A 19,260-nucleotide genomic window follows, 5' to 3' on the forward strand; every position below is an offset into this window, starting at 1 on the left:
TTCCATAAGATAGCTCCTAGAATCCTCATTTTATAGAAACTGAGGCAAAAAGAGGTTAAGTAATTTTCCCGGAGCATACTGGTGACAGAAACCAGACCCTGAATCTCTGCTTACAGGGGCCCTGCTTCCTCAGCTGTACTTGATGACCTATTAATTAGCAACAAAATGAATTTGTTTACTAATGTGGCCTGTTCACCATTTTCATCAAGGCTATGTTAATCATCCACCAAACATTTTTGTTTTCTATTTCTTCTGATGACAGTATGAGAATTGCATCATAAATTACTTGCTCATTATTATTGGCATTGAGTTAAGAAGAGAATGTAGGCATGTTTAGATTAAACATATTTGAATGAACCCCTGTAGCATTTCCAATGACAGGTCAGAACCTTTAAATGCTGAATAAATGTTAGTTGAACAGTGTTCCTGGGAATAAGAAAGATGCTTAGGAATGTGCCTAAAATGGAACATTAAATGATCCCCTAGTGGCTTGAGAATCACTGTGCTTTTCTAAGTACCTCATTTATGGCAAAGCCTGGGGGAGACCTTAGCTCCATGAGTTTTATCGTTTGTAATATTTGATATGTTTTTTGAAGTAAATTGAAAGCATTCCTTCTTTAGAAAGAATTGCTTCTTTCTAGTGTCTCCCATCTTTTTTTCTCAATATGTAGTTCCCAGTTTAACTTACAGCTTAATTCCTGACTTTCAACTGAACTCACAGAAACAGGATTTAAGGTTTGTCAGTCAGTTGCTTGTAGGAAACATCTGATAAGGATCTAATTGGATGATGAGATCCCAGACTTCTATCCAGAGCCTAAGTCAGAGCGGGATGCCATAATGGCCGGTCTTGGGAGAGAGTGAGTCTATGTTTCATGTGGGAGGAATGTTAATAATCTGTGGCCAGAAGGAGGATTGTGGCAATTTTAAAACATGGCTACAGATTCGTTAAGAGGTGGGTGGGTCTTGTCCTCTGTCCTTGAATCTGGGAAGGCTTATGACTACTTTAAAAAGTAGAGTATGACAGAAATGATGCTGTGTGACTTCCAAGATAAAGTCATTGGAGACTGAGTGTTTTGTGCTTTGTTGATTGCAATACTTGCTCTGGAACCTTGTACTGTCATAGAAGAGGTGAGCACCATGAGGCCCTCATCCTGGAGAGGCCTCCAGTAAGTGTTCTGGTCAATAGTTCCTACTGAGTTTAGTCTTCTAGCCATCCCTACCGAGGTACAAGACATGGAAGTGAAGCTGTTGTGGACTCTTCAGACATGTCCAGTCATTAGTTGAATATCAATAAATAACCTGCATTGATGCCACATGAAACAGAAGAATCACCCAGCTGAGCCCTGCCCAAATTATAGATCCACAAAATTGTGAGATAATAAAATGGCACAAAGTTTGGAGGTAGTTTGTTATACAAACTAGAAATGGATAACTTGAACAGAATTTGGTACTAGAAGTAGAAAAAATTTCACACCGAAGGCTGAGGTGGGGGAAGGCCACCCACGTGAGACCACCAGGGACAACTGCCCTTGCATCCCTGTGCTGCACCCTGAAGTGGGACTGCCACTGGCCGCCTGCTGGTTGACCTGGGACATGGTGAGCCACCAGCTAAGTCCGGAGCTCACGGATGGCAGCTGGTCTACCCTGGAGGCCTGATCGAGAAGCATCCATTTGGGGTCCAGCTCATCCCCATGGGAGGTCTGGCTGCCCTCTCAGCCGTGCCTCCCTGCCAGAAGTCTTTATGCATTAATGGTTAAGTAGTACCCAAGGGATGTCTGGATGCACAGAGAAATGTCTCCACTGATCTGAAAATACTTGAAGAAGTGCATGTATGTGTGTGTGTAGTAGTAGTAGTAGTAGTTATATAGTTCTTAAAGATGAGCTCTAGAGTGAATTATTATACAGATGATTTGTCTTCTTTACTTCTTACTCTCCAGAAGATAATACTCTAAATCCCTGCTATTCAGAGTACATGTGGTCTGAGTACCAGCAGCATTTATATTACTTGGGAGTTTGTTAGCAAAATAATATCTTAGGTCCCACTCCAGATGTTGAATCAGAACCTGCATTTTAGCAAAATCCCAAGAGATACCAGTGAACATTAATATTGGAGGAACACTGATCTCAGCATTGCTGATCACTATTATTACTGCTTCTATTACTGTCACTACCACTCAAAACCAGAGGAGAGCTCCCACTTGTTGCACCATATGCTAGTGACTTAAATACATTGACACATGTAACTCCATTTTCATGATAACATTGCAATATAGATAATATCATCCCCATTATATACATGAGGGAACTGAGGCTTAGACTTTAAGAAATGTATCCAAGGCTGCACAGCTAGGAAGCAGCAATGATAGCAATGATAGGAGTAGAACCTAAGCCTGTCTGTTTCCAAGGCCTGTACACAATCAACCTCAAGGATTCAAATATGGTTGATTTGAGGGTGACCTCAGAAGATACCAGTAGGAGAGTGCAGATATGAAATAGAGAAGAACGGGAGCAATAACGGGTACATTGTTGAGCCAGTTTCCATTCTGGGCATCTGCAGCCTAATCCCAGCAGTCTCTGGGACATGATTTAAAATTCATTTCAGGGTTATTCCCCTAAGCAATGAGGGAACTTGGGTATCTATACTGTCACAGATAAAGGGCTGCTTCTGGGGGTACTAATTTCCTGGCATTTCTGGGCAGCTGCACATGTGAAAAAAGTGGGCTCAGGTGGTCAGAGACTGTACGCAAAGAAATGCAGGTGCTGGCCATTAGAAGTCTGGCCAGGATTAGGGTGAGAGAATATGACTGGACGTTAACAGTGTCTACTGTACTATGCTTGCCTTACCTCATAACAATATTATTTAGAAGGACATTTTTCTCTTTAATTTTATTTATTGGATCAATGTTGTTACTTCTTCTTCTTCTTAGGGATACTGGCATGTTTTTTAGACATTAAAAGAAAATTTGAATAATGAAAAAAATCATATCAAATCATTTTACCTTAACAAATAAGAAGCTTTCATTTCACTGTGTTCTCTAACAGTGCTTATCTATATACACGTTATTATATTCTATTGTTTAAACTTAATGTATCATTACCACTTTCTATGTGGCTACCTAAGCAGGTAATTTTGCATGGCCGAGAAACATCCCATTATGTGGCTGTCACAATGCATTGAACAAGTCCTTTATTGCTGCATATTTAGGCTGAGAAATATAAGTGGCACAAATATAGGAATAGATACTTTTTTCAGCATGTGAGTGTAATTTAGTTTATTTCACAGTGACTGAGGCGCTTCCACAGGCTTTGTTTCATTCAAGAAATATGTGTTGAGGAGCTGCTACATGCCCAGCTCTGTGTTGGGTATAGTGGTAAGATACAGATAAAGACAGTCTTTGTCCTCCAGGAGACAAGTTTATTGTGAGGCAATTGGTGAAAAGTTAAATAGCAAACAAAACATTAAATACCATAAGAAGAAATGTGATGTGCTAATGGGTGCTAAACCTGGGCTGTATTTTTATGAGCTTAGAAATGTGGGTTATATAAAAGGTCACTGACTTTTACCTTGTTATCTTATAATTCTGTAACTCAGAGGCAGAAAATCCATATTGATTTTTTTCTTCTTTAATGACAGGGTGTAATTCTGTTGCCCAGGCTGGAGAGCGGTGGTGCGATCACAGCTTGCTATACCCTTATCCTCCTGGGCTCCAACGATCCTCCCACCTCAGCCTCTTAGGTAGCTGTGACTACAGGTGAGCGACATCCAGCTAACTTTTGTATTTTTTTTAGAGTTGGAGTTTGGCCATGTTGCTTAGGCTGGTCTTGAACTCCTGGGCTCCAGCTATCTGCACACCTTGGCCTCTCAAAGTGCTTCTGTATTGATTCTAATGAAACTTATGAAAGGAAAGGACCTTGGACCCTTGAATGTACATTTGGCAAGCACATATTTATTGGCAATGGGTGAGGAAGGTATGGAAGCATATGGTGTGATCATATAGTTGGCTGAGGGCCCCAGATTTCTCTGAGGATTTGCTTTCATGTGGAGCTGGGGTTTGAGTCCAGGATCATCAGACTCCAGAGCCATGCCCTGACTCCTATGCTACATTACCTGCTAAGAAAACTGAGGATAGGATGCTAATTGATGTATTATACAGGGATATGAGGCTTGATAAAGAGGTTCTTACTATAAACAGCAATACCCATTACTAGTCTAAAACGAATTTTAGCTGATTTAAGCAGAAAAGAAACATTAAAAATATACTAGATGGCTCATAGAATTTCCGGAAAGATTTGGGGCTTGGAGGTCATGTATCCAGGAATAATGCCCCATATTACATGGCAAAACAGACCCACTGAAGATATTTCTGTGCTGTTGACTACACCACGGGCCCCTATGACACGGGTCCTGCTTCTTGAACCCCTGCCTTGGCTGCCTCTGGGATGAAGATCCAACTATCCATGGTTCACATGCATACTGCATGCTCCTTGCTTCTTCCCGACATGGCACTGGATATTGGGGTGATTCCACCTGGCAGAACCTAGATCATGTGTTAGACTAATTGTCAGGGAGACCTGGAATGCAAATACCTGGTACTCTTAGTTCCCACGATGGACAAGGGCATTAGATTACTCAGGAGACCAAAGAGTGACGAATTCCACAACTGTTCTCTTGGTTCTTTCATATTTTCCTTCTCACTCTCTTCTATTAGGCAAAATCTACCCACCCTTTAAGGTTCAGTTTATATCCCATTTCATCTGTGAAATTTTCTCTGACTTTGCTAGTCTTTCATTTTATCCCTCCTCTGAGCATTACTTATAGCCAGAATGAGTTGTGAAAACATAATAGTCAGAAGTTGACTTCATATCATTAGCCCTGACCCTTATTGTGCCAATAAAGTATTGTAGCTAATATTATATTTGGTGGCATTTTTGAATAGTTGATAGAGAAATAGCCTATAAGACAGAAATCAGTGAGTATTTATAGCTTCCTCTTTTTCCATCCAACCTGTACTTCTTGTTATGTCTTTGGTTTTTATGTAATAGTCAATACTGTGTTGTTGCTATTATTTTGTATTTTCTTCTCGCTTTCACAGAAGGCATTCCTGAAGAAGATAGCAACCATATCTAGTCCTTCTTTTGTGATGTGCATAAAATGGTGGAAACAGTACATACTCATTGATTGGTTGAGAATAAGTGTGCCTAAAAAATGCAACGTTTGGTATGTTTGGGTCCTTTGATCCAAGTAAGTGTTCACTTGAAGTCAGAATACCTTATTTATAGAAACAGTAACAAAACTTTCTCCCTTCCTGTAAAATCTTGCTTTCAATAGGATTGATAATGGAACCGAAGCTTAGGAATGTTAGGTTCATAGTCCACATAGTAAAGAACCTTCTTTGAATGTCTGCACACAAAGACTGACTGCATAATCCTTTAATATGCTTTTCACAGACTGAATTCGATGGGAGTCAGGAGCAGGCTTTCAGTACTGAAGAGTTTACCTGTCAGATTTGTCTTGGTAAAGATACATACCTATTCTAATAACTCCTATCTATCATAAGAATGATTTGGGCCGGGTGCGGTGGCTCACGCCTGTAATCCCAGTACTTTGGGAGGCTGAGGCAGGCAGATCACCTGAGGTCAGGAGTTTGAGACCAGCCTGGCTAACATAGTGCAATCCCGTTTCTACTAAAAATACAAAAAATTAGCCAGACGTGGTGGCGCACACCTGTAATCCCATCCTGTAATCCCAGCTACTCGGGAGACTGAGGCAGGAGAATCGCTTGAACCTGGGAGGCAGAGGTTGCAGTGAGCTGAGATCGTGCCATTGCACTCCAGCTTGGGAAATGAGCAAAACTCCATCTCAAAAAAAAAGAAAAAAGAATGATTTGAAAGACTAATATCTGATTTTCCCATTAAAATGCATGCAACACATATTTTTCTATTATGGTTTTCTTTCAAAAAAAGTTTTTAAATGATAATTTTTTAAAGCAATCTGAGAAATGTGCATACCCTCTAAAACAAATCTCACTATATGCTACACTTAAATAATTTCCAAGTAGTAGGTTTAGATTTGCTGTTACCATTTTTTTATTACCTTATTCTAAGCATCTTGCATACTCATTTGAAGATGTGAAGGTATAACTCTGCATCATTTGTACATTTAAATCTCATAAACCCTTTTCAAAAGAACTATTTTTTTTCTACTTTTTTATTTAAAAATATTTATTAAGCAGATTGGGATAAATATTTGCAATTCACATATCTGGTGGAGGATGTATGTCCAGACTATACAAAAAACTGCTAAAACCCCAAGAAAACAAACAACTCCCCCAAAATGAATAAAATATTTGAGTACACACTTTGCTAAAGATATATGGATGGCAAATAGACACACTAAAATGTGCTCAACATCATTAGTTTCTAGATAAGATGCAAATTCAAATTACATCTATTAGAATGGCTAATATACGAAGAAACTGATTATGTCTCGTGTTGGTGAGGATGTAGAGAAACTAGAATTCATAGACAGCTGCTGGGAATGTGAAAGGAAATATAGCCTCTGCAAACAGTTAAGCAGGTTCTTAGGAAGTTAAACTTGTACTTACCATGACCCAATAATCCTATTCCTAGTTAGTTATCTAAATGAAGTAAAACCGTGTATTCACATAAAAAGCTGAATGTGATTATTTATAGCTGCTTTATTCACCGTCTCCTCAAATTGGAAACAACTCAAATATCTCTCAGCTGGGAATGGGTATAATTACTCTGGCAGATTTATAAATGGAATACTTCTTAGCAATAAAAAGGAATGAACTACTGCTACAGTAATAACATGGATGGACCTCAAATGCGTTATGTTTTTTTTTTTTTTTTTTTTTTTTTTTTAGGCAGAGTCTCGCTCTGTCGCCCAGGCTGGAGTGCAGTGGCCGGATCTCAGCTCACTGCAAGCTCCGCCTCCCGGGTTCCCGCCATGCTCCTGCCTCAGCCTCCCGAGTAGCTGGGACTACAGGCGCCCGCCACCTCGCCTGGCTAGATTTTTGTATTTTTTAGTAGAGACGGGGTTTCACCGTGTTAGTCAGGATGGTCTTGATCTCCTGACCTCATGATCCGCCCGTCTCGGCCTCCCAAAGTGCTGGGATTACAGGCTTGAGCCACCGCGCCCGGCCTCAAATGCGTTATGTTAAGTGACAGGAGCCATACTCCAAAGACTGCAGACTGAATGCTTTCATATATATGTAACATGCAGGACCATAGGAACAGAAAACAGGGATGCCAAGGACTGGGGCTGAGGGGAAGGGGTTAGCTACAATAGGATGGGGTATGTTTTGGGGCAATGGAACTGGTCTATATCTTGATTGTGGTGGTGGTGGTTACATGACTGCAGTTATCAAATTTCACGGAACTGTACATGAAAAAGGGAGCATTTGACATAGGTAAATTATACTTTAACACAAAAAACATTACTAATTAAGTTTGAGGACTGAACTAACTGGTAAGCCCTGAGAATACAGAGATCAATAAGAAGGTCAATCTAGCTGAAGAAGTAAATGTGAAGGGACATAGGTAAATATAATACAAGTCAGTCCATGGTATTTTATAATAGAGATGTAATACAGTACTAGGGTAGCCTAAAGAAGGTTGCAATAAGTGGAGCACAGTGGCTTGCACCTGTAATCCCAGCACTTTGGGAGGCCAAGGCAGGCGGATTGCTTGAGCCCAGGAGTTCAAGACCAGCCAGGACAACATGGTGAAACTCCGTCTTTACTAAAACTACAAAATTTAGCTGGGTATGGTGGCACACACCTGTAATCCCAGCTACCCAGGAGGCCAAGGCAGAAGGATCACTTGAGCCCAGGAGGTCAAGGCTGAGTGAGCTATGATCGTGCCACTGCACTCTAGCCTGGGTGACAAAGCAAGAGCCTGTCTCAAAAACAGAAAAGATTGCAGTAAACTCTAATATTGTCTGTATGTGTGTGCTCATGTTCTGGGGGCAGGTGGTTGGGGGGCAGGTGTGTAACAGAGCCTTACAAGGAAGTGACATTCAGTGAACGGAAAACAATTCCTCTGTAGGTTAGGTTGAGTGAGGAACAGGGAGCAGGCATATCCAAATCACAGTGACTAATGTGAGTAGAGTAAATGAAGAGTTCTCAAAAAAAGAAAGAAAGAAAGAAAAAGGCGAGCACAAGTTTTTGTATTTATTTATTTATTTATTTATTTATTTATTTATTTATTTATCTATTTATTTTTTGAGACCGAGTCTCACTCTGTCGCCCAGGCTGGAGTGCAATGGTGTGATCTCAGCTCACTGCAACCTCCATCTCTGGGGTTCAAGCAATTCTCTTGCCTCAGCCTCCCAAATAACTGGGATTACAGATACATGCTGCCACGTCCAGCTAATTTTTTTGTATTTTACTAGAGATGATGGTTTCACCATGTTGCTCAGGCTGGTCTCAAACTCCTGAACTCAGGCAATCCACCCGCCTGGGCCTCTCAAAGTGCTAGGATTACAGACATGAGTCACCATTCCCGGCCTGTGAGTTTTTAATAAACCATTTGAAATGTGTTTATCCAAAGGAGAAACACAAACAATACTGGACACATGCAAGATGTGTTTTTTCTTAGCGGCAGCTTCTAACCATCCTGGCTTCCTGGCAGGGAGCAGGTTATCTATCCTGTGACTACGAGGGCACACCCTGCGTTAGCCCTGAGGCAAAGAGATAATAGCATGCTAGACTGGCAGCCTATACTCTAGAAGGGTTTATGAGGAGGAAGTCCACAATTACATATTTCTGGGCAAACATTAACCAAGATTGAAACCCAGATTTGAAGAAGAATAACAGGCTGAAGTCTTCAGACATATTCTGTAGCTGTTCTGTGGATTGAAACAGTAGTCAGACGCTCTGCTGACTCCAAAAGCTAAGGTAAAAGATTGAGATGGCAGTATATAAAACTTGGTAAGAAACCTTTTCCACACCTGCCCACAGAATGTGTTCTGTAACACACAGAGCATTGTCCACATATGAATGATGAGAAACTATTTACATTCATGACAACAGAGCTGAAGCCACAACATAGGGTCTATTGTTCACCTCATAGCAGTGACCGAATCTATTTATCCATGTGGTTTGGGAGCTCACCACTGTGCATTGAAGGGCCTCCTCGTGGCAACATCAACCAAGAGCATTTCAATCACTGTTACTACAATCTGAACAATTTGGGTTCCATGCTGTGGTTTTGTAATTTCCATTTTTAAAACTTCTTAGACTGAACCATGGTGTGTCCAGTCTTGGTTGGGCATAGTTAAAATGAAACTGTTAAACTAAAATTAGCTTGACATCAAGATGCTGCATGTTCATTTTCCTTGTATTTATAGCTGACCACAGTCATTATATGGAAGGCATCTAGTCTTTACTATGCACTCTAGGGAACAGGAGGGGCAGTGGGAGTAACCAAAAAAAGAACTACAAGTTTTTCCAAAGGCAGATGGTCGTAACTACTGCCTGAGCAGAGCAGTGCCTGCATCTTAGTGAGGTCAGCCCACGTAGGACTGACCTCACCAAGATGAGGACTTTTCATTGAACAGCTGTTTACTCTTCAGTTCTTCTGCAGTTAATCAAGAGTGATGAGACCTTTTCTAAAAGTTTTGCTTGGGTGCTCAGAATTTAACTTACATCACCATGAAGGAAGTATGTACAACAAAGCTTCCTCTTAGTATTTCTTCACCAAGTAATTTATCTACTGACATATCCAACAGATATGTTGGATATCTGTTGATAAATGGACTCATCATGGTGTAGAAAAGAATTTTTGACTAAGAGTCAGAAGATCTTAGTTTTAGTTCAGTTTTTGCTTCTAGTTAGGCATGTGGTTTGGGCCTCAATTTCATCCAATAAAATTCAAAGGGTTGAACTAAGATCCTTCAAGTTCAAAATTCTTATATTTCTCAACTCCTCGGAAGGAAGAAAGATAAATTGCATCATTCTAATCATATGTCAAATTAAACAACTACAGAGGAAAGAGGACCCATATAATCAATATTTTAGTTTTTTTTTTAAATTCCAGAATATCATGTGGAAAATCATCATGCTTTAGGGATAATATTTCTTGTGAGATAATATACATTATCCTTGACCTTGTCTAGCATTTTACTTTGAAATGATAAGCAATATATTTTTGGCTGTTTCGTGTTATTTCAGTTTCACTATCATTCATTTGACTGGGATATGTGAGTTAAGGCAGAGGTGCAAACCTTTTTGATAATAAGCTATGCTATATATCATATTTCTTCTTTGAGTTTATTAGCTCCACTTTCCAAGTAACAGCTTTCAGGTATGTTGTTGAGGGATGCTTTATGGGTTATGTCAAATACCCCAACTAAAATGACAATGAGAGATTGCTTACAATCCCTGCTGTTGACTTCTGAATGCATTGTTAGAGTTTTTACCGCATGTTTCTCTGATTATTCATTTTATTGTGTTTACTAAAGAAGAATCATCAAAGGTAGTAGATGCCCCAGTTATCTTGTGAATAGTTGCAGATATGGAGAAATGGCAAATAAGAAAGAAATCAGGGCCTCAGTCACAGGGGAGGGTTGATGATGAGATTTATAAGACAGCAAATTCTGAAGAATATTTGTTACACATGAAAACTTTGTGAAAATTACCACTTACTTAATGACTCCTAAGGGATCTTCTAGATGAGGAGTTGTCAAACTTTTCCTGTAATGGAACAGATAGTAAATATATTATGTTTTGTGAGTCATGTGGTTTTATCCCAACAATCCAACTCTGCTTTTTTTTTTTTTTTTTTTTTTTTTTGTGAGGTGGAGTCTCACACTGTCACCTAGGCTGAAGTGTAGTGGCGCGATCTTGGCTCACTGCAGCCTCTGCCTCCTGGGTTCAAGCAATTCTCCTGCCTTAGCCTGCCAAGTAGCTGGAATTACAGGTGCCCGCCACCATGCCCAGCTAATTTTTAGTATTTTTAGTAGATATGGGGTTTCACTATGTTGGTCTCAAACTCCTGACCTCGTGATCTGCCCACCTCAGCCTCCCAAAGTGTCGGGATTACAGGTGTGAGCCACTGTGCCCGGCTTCAACTCTGCTTTTATAGCATGAAAGCAGTCATAAGCGACATGCAAATGAATGGATGTGCTGTGTTCAATGAAACTTTATTTACCAGAACAGGCAGTGGGTCAGATTTGGCCTCTTGGGCCTTAGTTTATTGAACCCTGGTCTATTTTGATCATCCAGATTATTATTATTATTATTATTATTATTAATTTATTTTTTTGAAACGGAGTCTTGCTCTGTCACCCAGGCTGGAGTGCAGTGGTGTGATCTCAGTTAGCTACAACCTCTGCCTCCCAGGTTTAAGTGATTCTCTTGCCTCAGCCTCCCAAGTAGCCGGGACTGCAGGTTCATGTTACCATGCCCAGCTAAGTTTTGTATTTTTAGTGGAGACAGGGTTTTACCATATTGGCCAGGCTGGTCTCGAACTCCTGACCTCGTGATTTGCCCGCCTTGGCCTCCCAAAGTGTTGGGATTACAGGTGTGAGCCACTGTACCCAGCCCATTCACATCATTATTAACATCAATAAGAAACATTTATTGGATCCCTGTGATTTTTGGTGGAGTTGGGATAAGTGTTAATGTTAAGAAGAGAAGGACGTGAACTTGAGTACCCATGGGCCACAAATCAGCATCAACTTTACCTATCAAATAAAGAGCAGTTTTTAAAAGAGAAAACCGGTACCATATAGTATGACGTTCAAGACAGATTCTCTTTTTATTCTACAGGTGTACTCTTCAGTTGTAACCCAAATTTTTAAGTGTTCACAGGTATGTTTCTTTTTAATTATCTCATGCCTTTTCTGATTGTACCACTCTAGGACAAACAAATTTCTGAAATTAAAATCAAACTCCTCTATTTAAACTCTCTTTTGGGAATATCTTGTTGGTTCTATAGAATGCTTTAGAAATCCCAAGATGTTGAGTGACATCAACATTCTAAGTGACATTCTAAGCTAAGTCATGGCTCTTTCTTATGATTTATGTGTGTTTGAATAAGTAAATATTGGTGAAAATGAGGGTATAGAGATAACTTCTTTCTGTAGCGTCATAGGATTGACCCCACCTAAGATGAGTTAAGACTAATTTTATCAGATCCATTTGTCCTATTTCTACTTTCAAGACTAACATCTAGTTTTCCCTGGTAATCACTGACAAAATCCAACTCACATTGTTTTAGAAAATTTAGGAGATGGGTGGTCTTGTCGTCTTACTATGACTGTTCATTTTTAGCTTTGGTTTTGACTTCTCAATTGTCCTTCGTAGTAGAAAGCTAAATAAAAGTATGATTCATGAATTTGATTATTTGACATTTTAGCTTCTAGTGGGGCTCTAATTTTAGGAGTGAGAGATAGACCCACACATAGGCAGATATCTAGGGGTGCTAAAAGCATCTATTGTGCAATATTATCCTTTTTCTTTAGTGTTTGGAAAACCTGCTTCTTTGCCTTTGGGCCTATTAAAATACATGTATTTTATGTGATAGAGGGGTATTATCAGCCATTAACTTCTCATCACAAATTTGCTGATATCCTGGCTAGTAGAGATAGGGTCCTAAGGGAATGAGGCCCCAGAAAGATACTTTTAAAGAGAAGGAAAAAGGGGCGGTTTGTTTTCCCTCTTATGATCTCATTTTCTCATTCTATGTCGATAACACGAAGTATACAAACCTTCTGCAGCAAACTCAGTGTGTGTTCTCTGGAACATGATGCTCAAATAAAAAATATTAAGTTAAAAATGATCAATTGCCTTATTTTGTCAAATTTTGTGTTTAGCATGTGTAATCTTGATGCAGAGAAACTTCAGCAATGTGAATGGCAGACTTTACACTTACTGGAGAAAAGTTCTTTTCTGATGGCCAATCAAAACATACCAAGAAAATAGGAATGATTTGAAAGGTTATATGAACTTTATTTGACCTTTTTATGCAGTGTATTTAGAGATAAAACAGTTTTGCAGTAAGAAACCATGTCAGTAGTTCTCAGGTCTGATTTTTTTTTTTTTCCTCATTCCCTAAGCTTCCCTGAATTGAGGAAATTGCTGTGGCAACTGAGATGTAGATATTAAGACTTTAGCTGGCAAACCCTGGGACATGTGTAAATTGACATGTCCTTAAGGGAGAATTCCCACTGCAAAGAGAGTTTTCCAGACCACTTTAGCTTTCCCCAGAAGTTAAGAGTGTACTCTGGCTAATACTAAGAATGGTCAGCCAGGCAATAGGGTGATTCAAAGAGACAAAGTCCGTGAATGTGTCTCATGCTGATCCTGAGAAAAGGGTCCATTGCAGCCTCTGAGAGAGAAGACTATGAAGTATCACCAAGTTTATATGTATGGAACATTTTGTTTTTAATTTTAGAAAATTATTTAGAAAAAGGTAATATGGGTAAAGATTCTCAAAGAAAGGGATTCAGAGATACTCTATTGCCAGAGAAGACTGTCCGTGGAGCAAAGGTAGAAAACTACCAATATTCTTGGATATCACTGCGAAGTCACAGTTCAGGGATATCAAAGTGGTTTCCTGGAAACTGTGTTGGGAAGGATTCTGGAGATGTTTGTCCTCAGGGAAAAGACTACTTTGATGAATTAGTGATGTCTGCTATAGGTGTGCGAGGGGGAAGTAATTGTGCATGCCCAGTAAATTTGCTTAGTTCTGGTTGAGGTACAATCTTATAGCAAGTTTTTTGATATCTAATCCTTAATTTCTTTATCTGTAATGAAGACAATTTTACCTGGTCTACTTACCTGGAGACCTGTTGCGAGAATGGAATGAGAGAGTAACTGTGAAAGCATTTTGAGAACTATAAAGTGTTGGGGAGAAAAAAAAAATCTTAGGTTCAAGACATGGGGACCTGTGAATTAAACTAACAAAAGACAGATTAACAGGAAAAAGACACACAATTTTTATTAATATTTACATGCCTGGGAATTCATAAAAGAGAAGTGAAACTCAAATAAGTAGTTAGACTTACGGGTTTATATACCCTTTTAACAAAGGAAAGAGCATTTGGGATTCAAGGGGTAATAAATTGTGGGAAGTGATTAGGAAATAGATGGGAGAATGAATGGAAGATAAGGGATATTTTAGTAAGATCTGTTTATGCAGACTCATTTTGATGTTGACTCTCCATCTCAATGATAAGAGCTGTGCTTCCCTTCCTGGTAAGGGTGGTGGTGGTGGTGATAATGGTGCACCCTCAAAAAGGGAAATCTTGGCCCTGATTTTAGGCAGATAAGAGGAGAGCAGAGAACTCTTCTTATGTCTATTGATTCCCAATTGCCTTCAGATAAAAATAATTCTTATGCTAATGTGACATATTTTGGGATGGCATATCCTGATCCTCTTCAAAAGCATTATTCTACACATGTGAAGGTTTATTCTTGTATTGTAGGTTGCATATTCTTTCCTCAAATTAAAATCTCAGTTTCTTATAAATTCACGATGAAATTGACCCCATTGAAAAAAATGCAATGGAGATGACAGAAACAAAAACATCCTTATGTATCTTTCCCAAAATGCACCTATCCTTTCACTATCAGCCAAGAAAGATAGGAATGGAACTAATTATCTGCAAATATTCCTTCACTTTCTCACTTTCCATCTGAGACTTATTATTAAAAAAGAGACCCTGATGGATTCCTGCCTTCAGGTATAATTACCTCAAAATTGACTGACATTTAAAGCACACATGACACTTTTTAGATTTAATTAGAGTAAATTGGTGGAATTTACTCGACTGGTGGTTTTGGGGATGGTTGGAGGCATGAGAGTATACTTAACATTATAATTTCCTGCTGATGCTAAGATTTAGCCCCTATTAGAAGGTTCTATATTCAGAATAAAATGACTTAAGAAACGAAGCCCCAGTGACTGTTTTGGCCATGAAATAATAAGCCCAGTCACTGAGAGATGCTCTGAGAAAAAAAAAAATTGCCACTGACAACAATGGAAACCCAAAATCTATAGATATTTTAGTTAAACAGTCTTGAAGATTTTCATGATTTAACAATGTTAAAATTCACTTGCTTTGCTATAACATTTTTTTGACATTGATATTATGAACAGCAAAAAGAAATGGAGTATTTTAGACCAATTCCAAAAATTATGGATAAAAACATATTTATCTGAGTGTCTGTAATGATTGTTTTAAATTCCTCCATATTTGTGGCTATTTCTTTTTTATAATTGTGTTAATGTTCTTTTTTGTCTGGACTAAGCCTGCTACTGGTTTATTTCATTAATTATTTTAATAAATCAGTTTTTGTATTAATCACTAATACTTTTTGTATTTTGGTATAATTAACTGATTTTATTTTTCTAATTCATAGTATTTGTTCTTCCTTTTCCTTCTTTTCACTTTCTCTAATTTTATTTTGTTTTCTTTTTTTCTGATGTATTGACTTGAATGTTAATTTATTTTTTCTTTCTTATCTTAATAATGTGTTTATGATTATGGGTTTAATTCAAAGTAGCATTTCAGCCTGGCCCATATTTTAAAATATGTAATGCATTTCATTATTATTTTATAGATATTTTGAAACTTTCGTTTTGATATTTTCTTTGGTCAAAGTATAGATTAAAAGCAAGTTTGTTAATATTTATGTGGTTGATTTTCTTCTTCATGACCTTTTCTTCCTTCTTGACTCCTCTTTCTTCTCTTCTTCTTCATCTATAGTTTATCAGTGGGGTTACAGTCAATAAAGTGTTCTATGTATTTCTAGTTGTTGCTTTGTTTCAGTTTGATTTATAGTCAAAATTTTATAAAGGTACCATGAATTCTTGTAAAGTAGGTGAATTATTTTTATTAGGACAGCAATTTCTACAGATTTATTATGTTAATATTAATCAGTTATAGAATTGATACCAAACATTCTTAATTCTTTTTTCTTTAATTGATTTTTCCATGGGCTAAAATTATGAGTTAGAGTCTCCTAATCTTACGTTGTAGTCTATTTTCCCTTGCATTCCATATAGTCTATGCATTGTGAAATTAATATAACTTTTGTGCACCAAGAAAGTTATAATCTCATTGTGGGTTATATTCTATATCATAAAGTTTAGTATTTGTTTTGTTTAACACTTTTGCTTGAATTTAGCCTTGTCCAATATTAATACTGTGACCAGAATTTATGATAGTATTACAAAAGTAATAATTATAAATTAGATGAGTAAAGAAAATGTAGCTTCTATATTTTTTACATCGGAGCTAATTTTCTTCCTAAACCTTTACCTTGTTAGAAAGAAAGAAAACGGCAGGGTGTGGTGGCTCATGCCTGTAATCCTAGCACTTTGGGAGGCTGAGGCAGGCAGATCATGAGGTCAAGAGATCGAGACCATCCTGGCCAACATGGTGAAACCCCGTCTCTACTAAAAATACAAAAATTAGCTGGGTGTGGCGGTGCGTACCTGTAGTCCCAGTTACTTGGTAGGCTGAGGCAGGAGAATTGCTTGAATCAGGAGACAGAGTTTGCAATGAGCTGAGAACGCACCACTGCGCTCCGGCATGGGTGACAGAGTAAGACTCTGTCAAAAAAAAAAAAAAAAAAAAAAAAAGAGAGAGAGAAAGAATGAAAGAAAGAAAGAAAAACTGAAGCTTGCCAAGTAATAGTATCCATATCCTTTGGATTACTTACTCTTTTTTAGAGAGAGGTTTTTTGAATTCCTTCTCCTCTCCCTGCATCTCCTCGAGATGACATTGTAGTGTATGAGGTTGGTTAAAGTCACACGGCAGGATCTGACACCATTCTCCTGTTCCTTATTGGTCTCTGTTGTACCGTGTCTGCTGAGGTAGAACGGATCCAGTCTGGGCTTTCGGGTGTTCTGGCATGGGATTGAGAAATATTCATATTCTGTGGTCATTATTTTTTCTGATGTCAGGTCTGTGTTTTGCCACCAGGTTGTCTTGCTCATTGAGGTTCACTGCTACGGCACATATGACCTTCTGGGTCCCTTGCAAACTGCACATGGGCTATGGGGAACCACTTACTAGCCCATGTTTGTGAGCCCAGCTCCTCCCCTCTGCCAGTTCCTATTGCCTATTTTTTTTTTTTTTTTTTCATATCATACTGATATGGCATTAAGCAGTGAGAAGGATTTTCCCTAGCGGCCTGCAGCCTTCTGCAGACTATGTGGAGGAAGAGGGCTACTAGCCCTGATGTTTTCAGGTTTCCTCCATACTTATTGGAAAGTTTTTATAGCCCTATCCCTTTTTATGTCCATTTTAGAACTTTTAACTTTTATAAGTCATTTTATGCCTTAAATTAGAGCTAAATCTAAAGCACAGTACAGTCATTTGCCACATAATGATGTATGAGTCAACATTGAACTGCATATGTGACTGTGGTCCTATAGGATTATAATACCATATTTTGACTATATTTTTTCTGTTTGGATATGTTGGGGTATACATATAATCATTTTGTGTTACAATTGCCTGCTGTCTTCAGAACAGTGACATTCTGTACAGATTTGCAGCCCAGGACTCACAAGCTATACCAGCTAAGGTGTGTAGTGTGTTATATCATCGAGGTTTGGGTAAGCACACTTCATGATGTTTGTACAACAACAAAACTGCCCAACACTGCATTTCTCAGAATGCATCCTTGTCATTACTTGATGCATGACTGCATTCAAAAGGTGCAGCATCGTCTGAACATCCTTTTCCTTTAGAAAGCATATTTACCCCAGTTACCTATATTGTTGCTCCATCAGCACATCCTGTTGATTTTATCTTCAAAACCTATCCCAACTCCATCTACTTTTTCTCAACCACTCCCATCCTAATATAAGCTACCTCCTCTTTTTGTTTGTTTTGTTTTGGTTGGATTACTAAGAGCCTCCAAGTTTATCTCCTTGATTCCAATCTACACAGCAGTCAGAGTGATTATTTAAAAATATAAATGAGATCATGTAAATTTGAAGACCCAACAAAGGTAACTCCTTATACTTGAAATACATTTAAATTCTCTCTCAGGTTCTAGGTGTCTGTATTTTCTAGCCAATGCCTACCTTTCTGGCATCATTTCCTATCCCTCTCTTCCTTGCTGACTACACTCCAGCCAAACCACACTGACATTCCTTCTGCTGTGGAACAAGACAAGCTCCTTCCTGCCTTAAGGCTTTTGGGTAGTTTTCTCTGTCTATGGAATGCTCTTTCTCCATGACTTCTTAAGGCTGGCTTTTCCTGGTTTTACCTTCAATCATCACATCCTTTGAGAGGCCTTCTCTGACCATCCAATCTAAAGTAGTCTTTCAGTCATACTTTATCACAGTACCCTTTCCTATATTAATCACAGCACATATTATTACCCGATTAATTTTATTGATATAGTTATTAATCTGCCTCAAGCAGTGATACGTAAGCTGCATGAGAGTAGGAACATGCCAGCCAGTTATCACCAATAATAATAATAATAGAAAAATAATACAGTATAAACTGTGATTCCTCAGTCTGACTCTGTTGTAAGCCCTTTCCATGTATTAGGCTCTCTAATCTTCACTGAAATCTCATGAGGTTGTTATTATCCTTATTTTTATAGATGAAAGAACTGAGGCATAGATAATTTCAGTGACTTAGTCATAGTTACAAAGCAATTAAATGGTAAAGTTGGGATTTGAACACAGGCAAAGTGGCTTGGGACACCACAGTGCTATGTGTTAGTTACAGAAATTACAGATCTGAAAAAGAGGAGTAATACTCCTTTCAAATACTTAACAGTTGGGAAGATAGGCAAGTGAAAGGAAAATCACAACAAAACCTAAGTTACATATTACAGGCATCAGAGGAGGGTCACTGTTGGGTCATCTGCATTTGCTTATATAGGAGTAGAAATTGTAGCAATGTGGAGGTAGCAAGTGAAACATTTTCCAGTTTAAAGTATTTTGAGTAACTGAAGTGTGTAAGACTAAATTCTTTTTCTGAAAAGATTTTGATATTGATTTCCTATTCATTTGCCCTGGCAAAGAGAGAGATTATTTCATGAATGAAAAGTGATGTGAGGAGAATGAAAGAAGGTGAACCCCATCATCAGGAGAAAACCATTCTTTGCCTACTTTGAATAAATCATTTTGAAATAGTGAGACATAATTAATGTCAGTGCTTTGGACTATATGAACATTTGCCAAGATATCCAGTGCAATTCTAATGGCCAGAAATGGCAGTATGATTACAGTTAATGCCTTACAGAATGTAGCAGT

General features: G+C 38.4%; 1 long non-coding RNA gene across 7 annotated transcripts in view; it reads left to right on the plus strand.

Moving 5' to 3' along the window:
• The window catches only part of LOC119621742 (uncharacterized), a 472,197-nt gene that overhangs the window by 72,039 nt on the left and 380,898 nt on the right, over positions 1–19,260 (plus strand). For 6 of the 7 annotated variants that reach the window (XR_012093424.1, XR_012093427.1, XR_012093425.1 and 3 more), the window contains exons 2-3: positions 3,635–3,752; positions 11,796–11,837. The exons of the other annotated variant lie outside the window; for it this stretch is intronic. This is a non-coding gene — a long non-coding RNA (uncharacterized lncRNA). The remainder of the gene's footprint in view (positions 1–3,634; positions 3,753–11,795; positions 11,838–19,260) is intronic. 7 annotated transcript variants of the gene reach the window in all.

The sequence above is a fragment of the Chlorocebus sabaeus genome, chromosome 7, assembly GCF_047675955.1.
Source record: "Chlorocebus sabaeus isolate Y175 chromosome 7, mChlSab1.0.hap1, whole genome shotgun sequence".
Classification (NCBI taxonomy): Eukaryota; Metazoa; Chordata; class Mammalia; order Primates; family Cercopithecidae; genus Chlorocebus; species Chlorocebus sabaeus.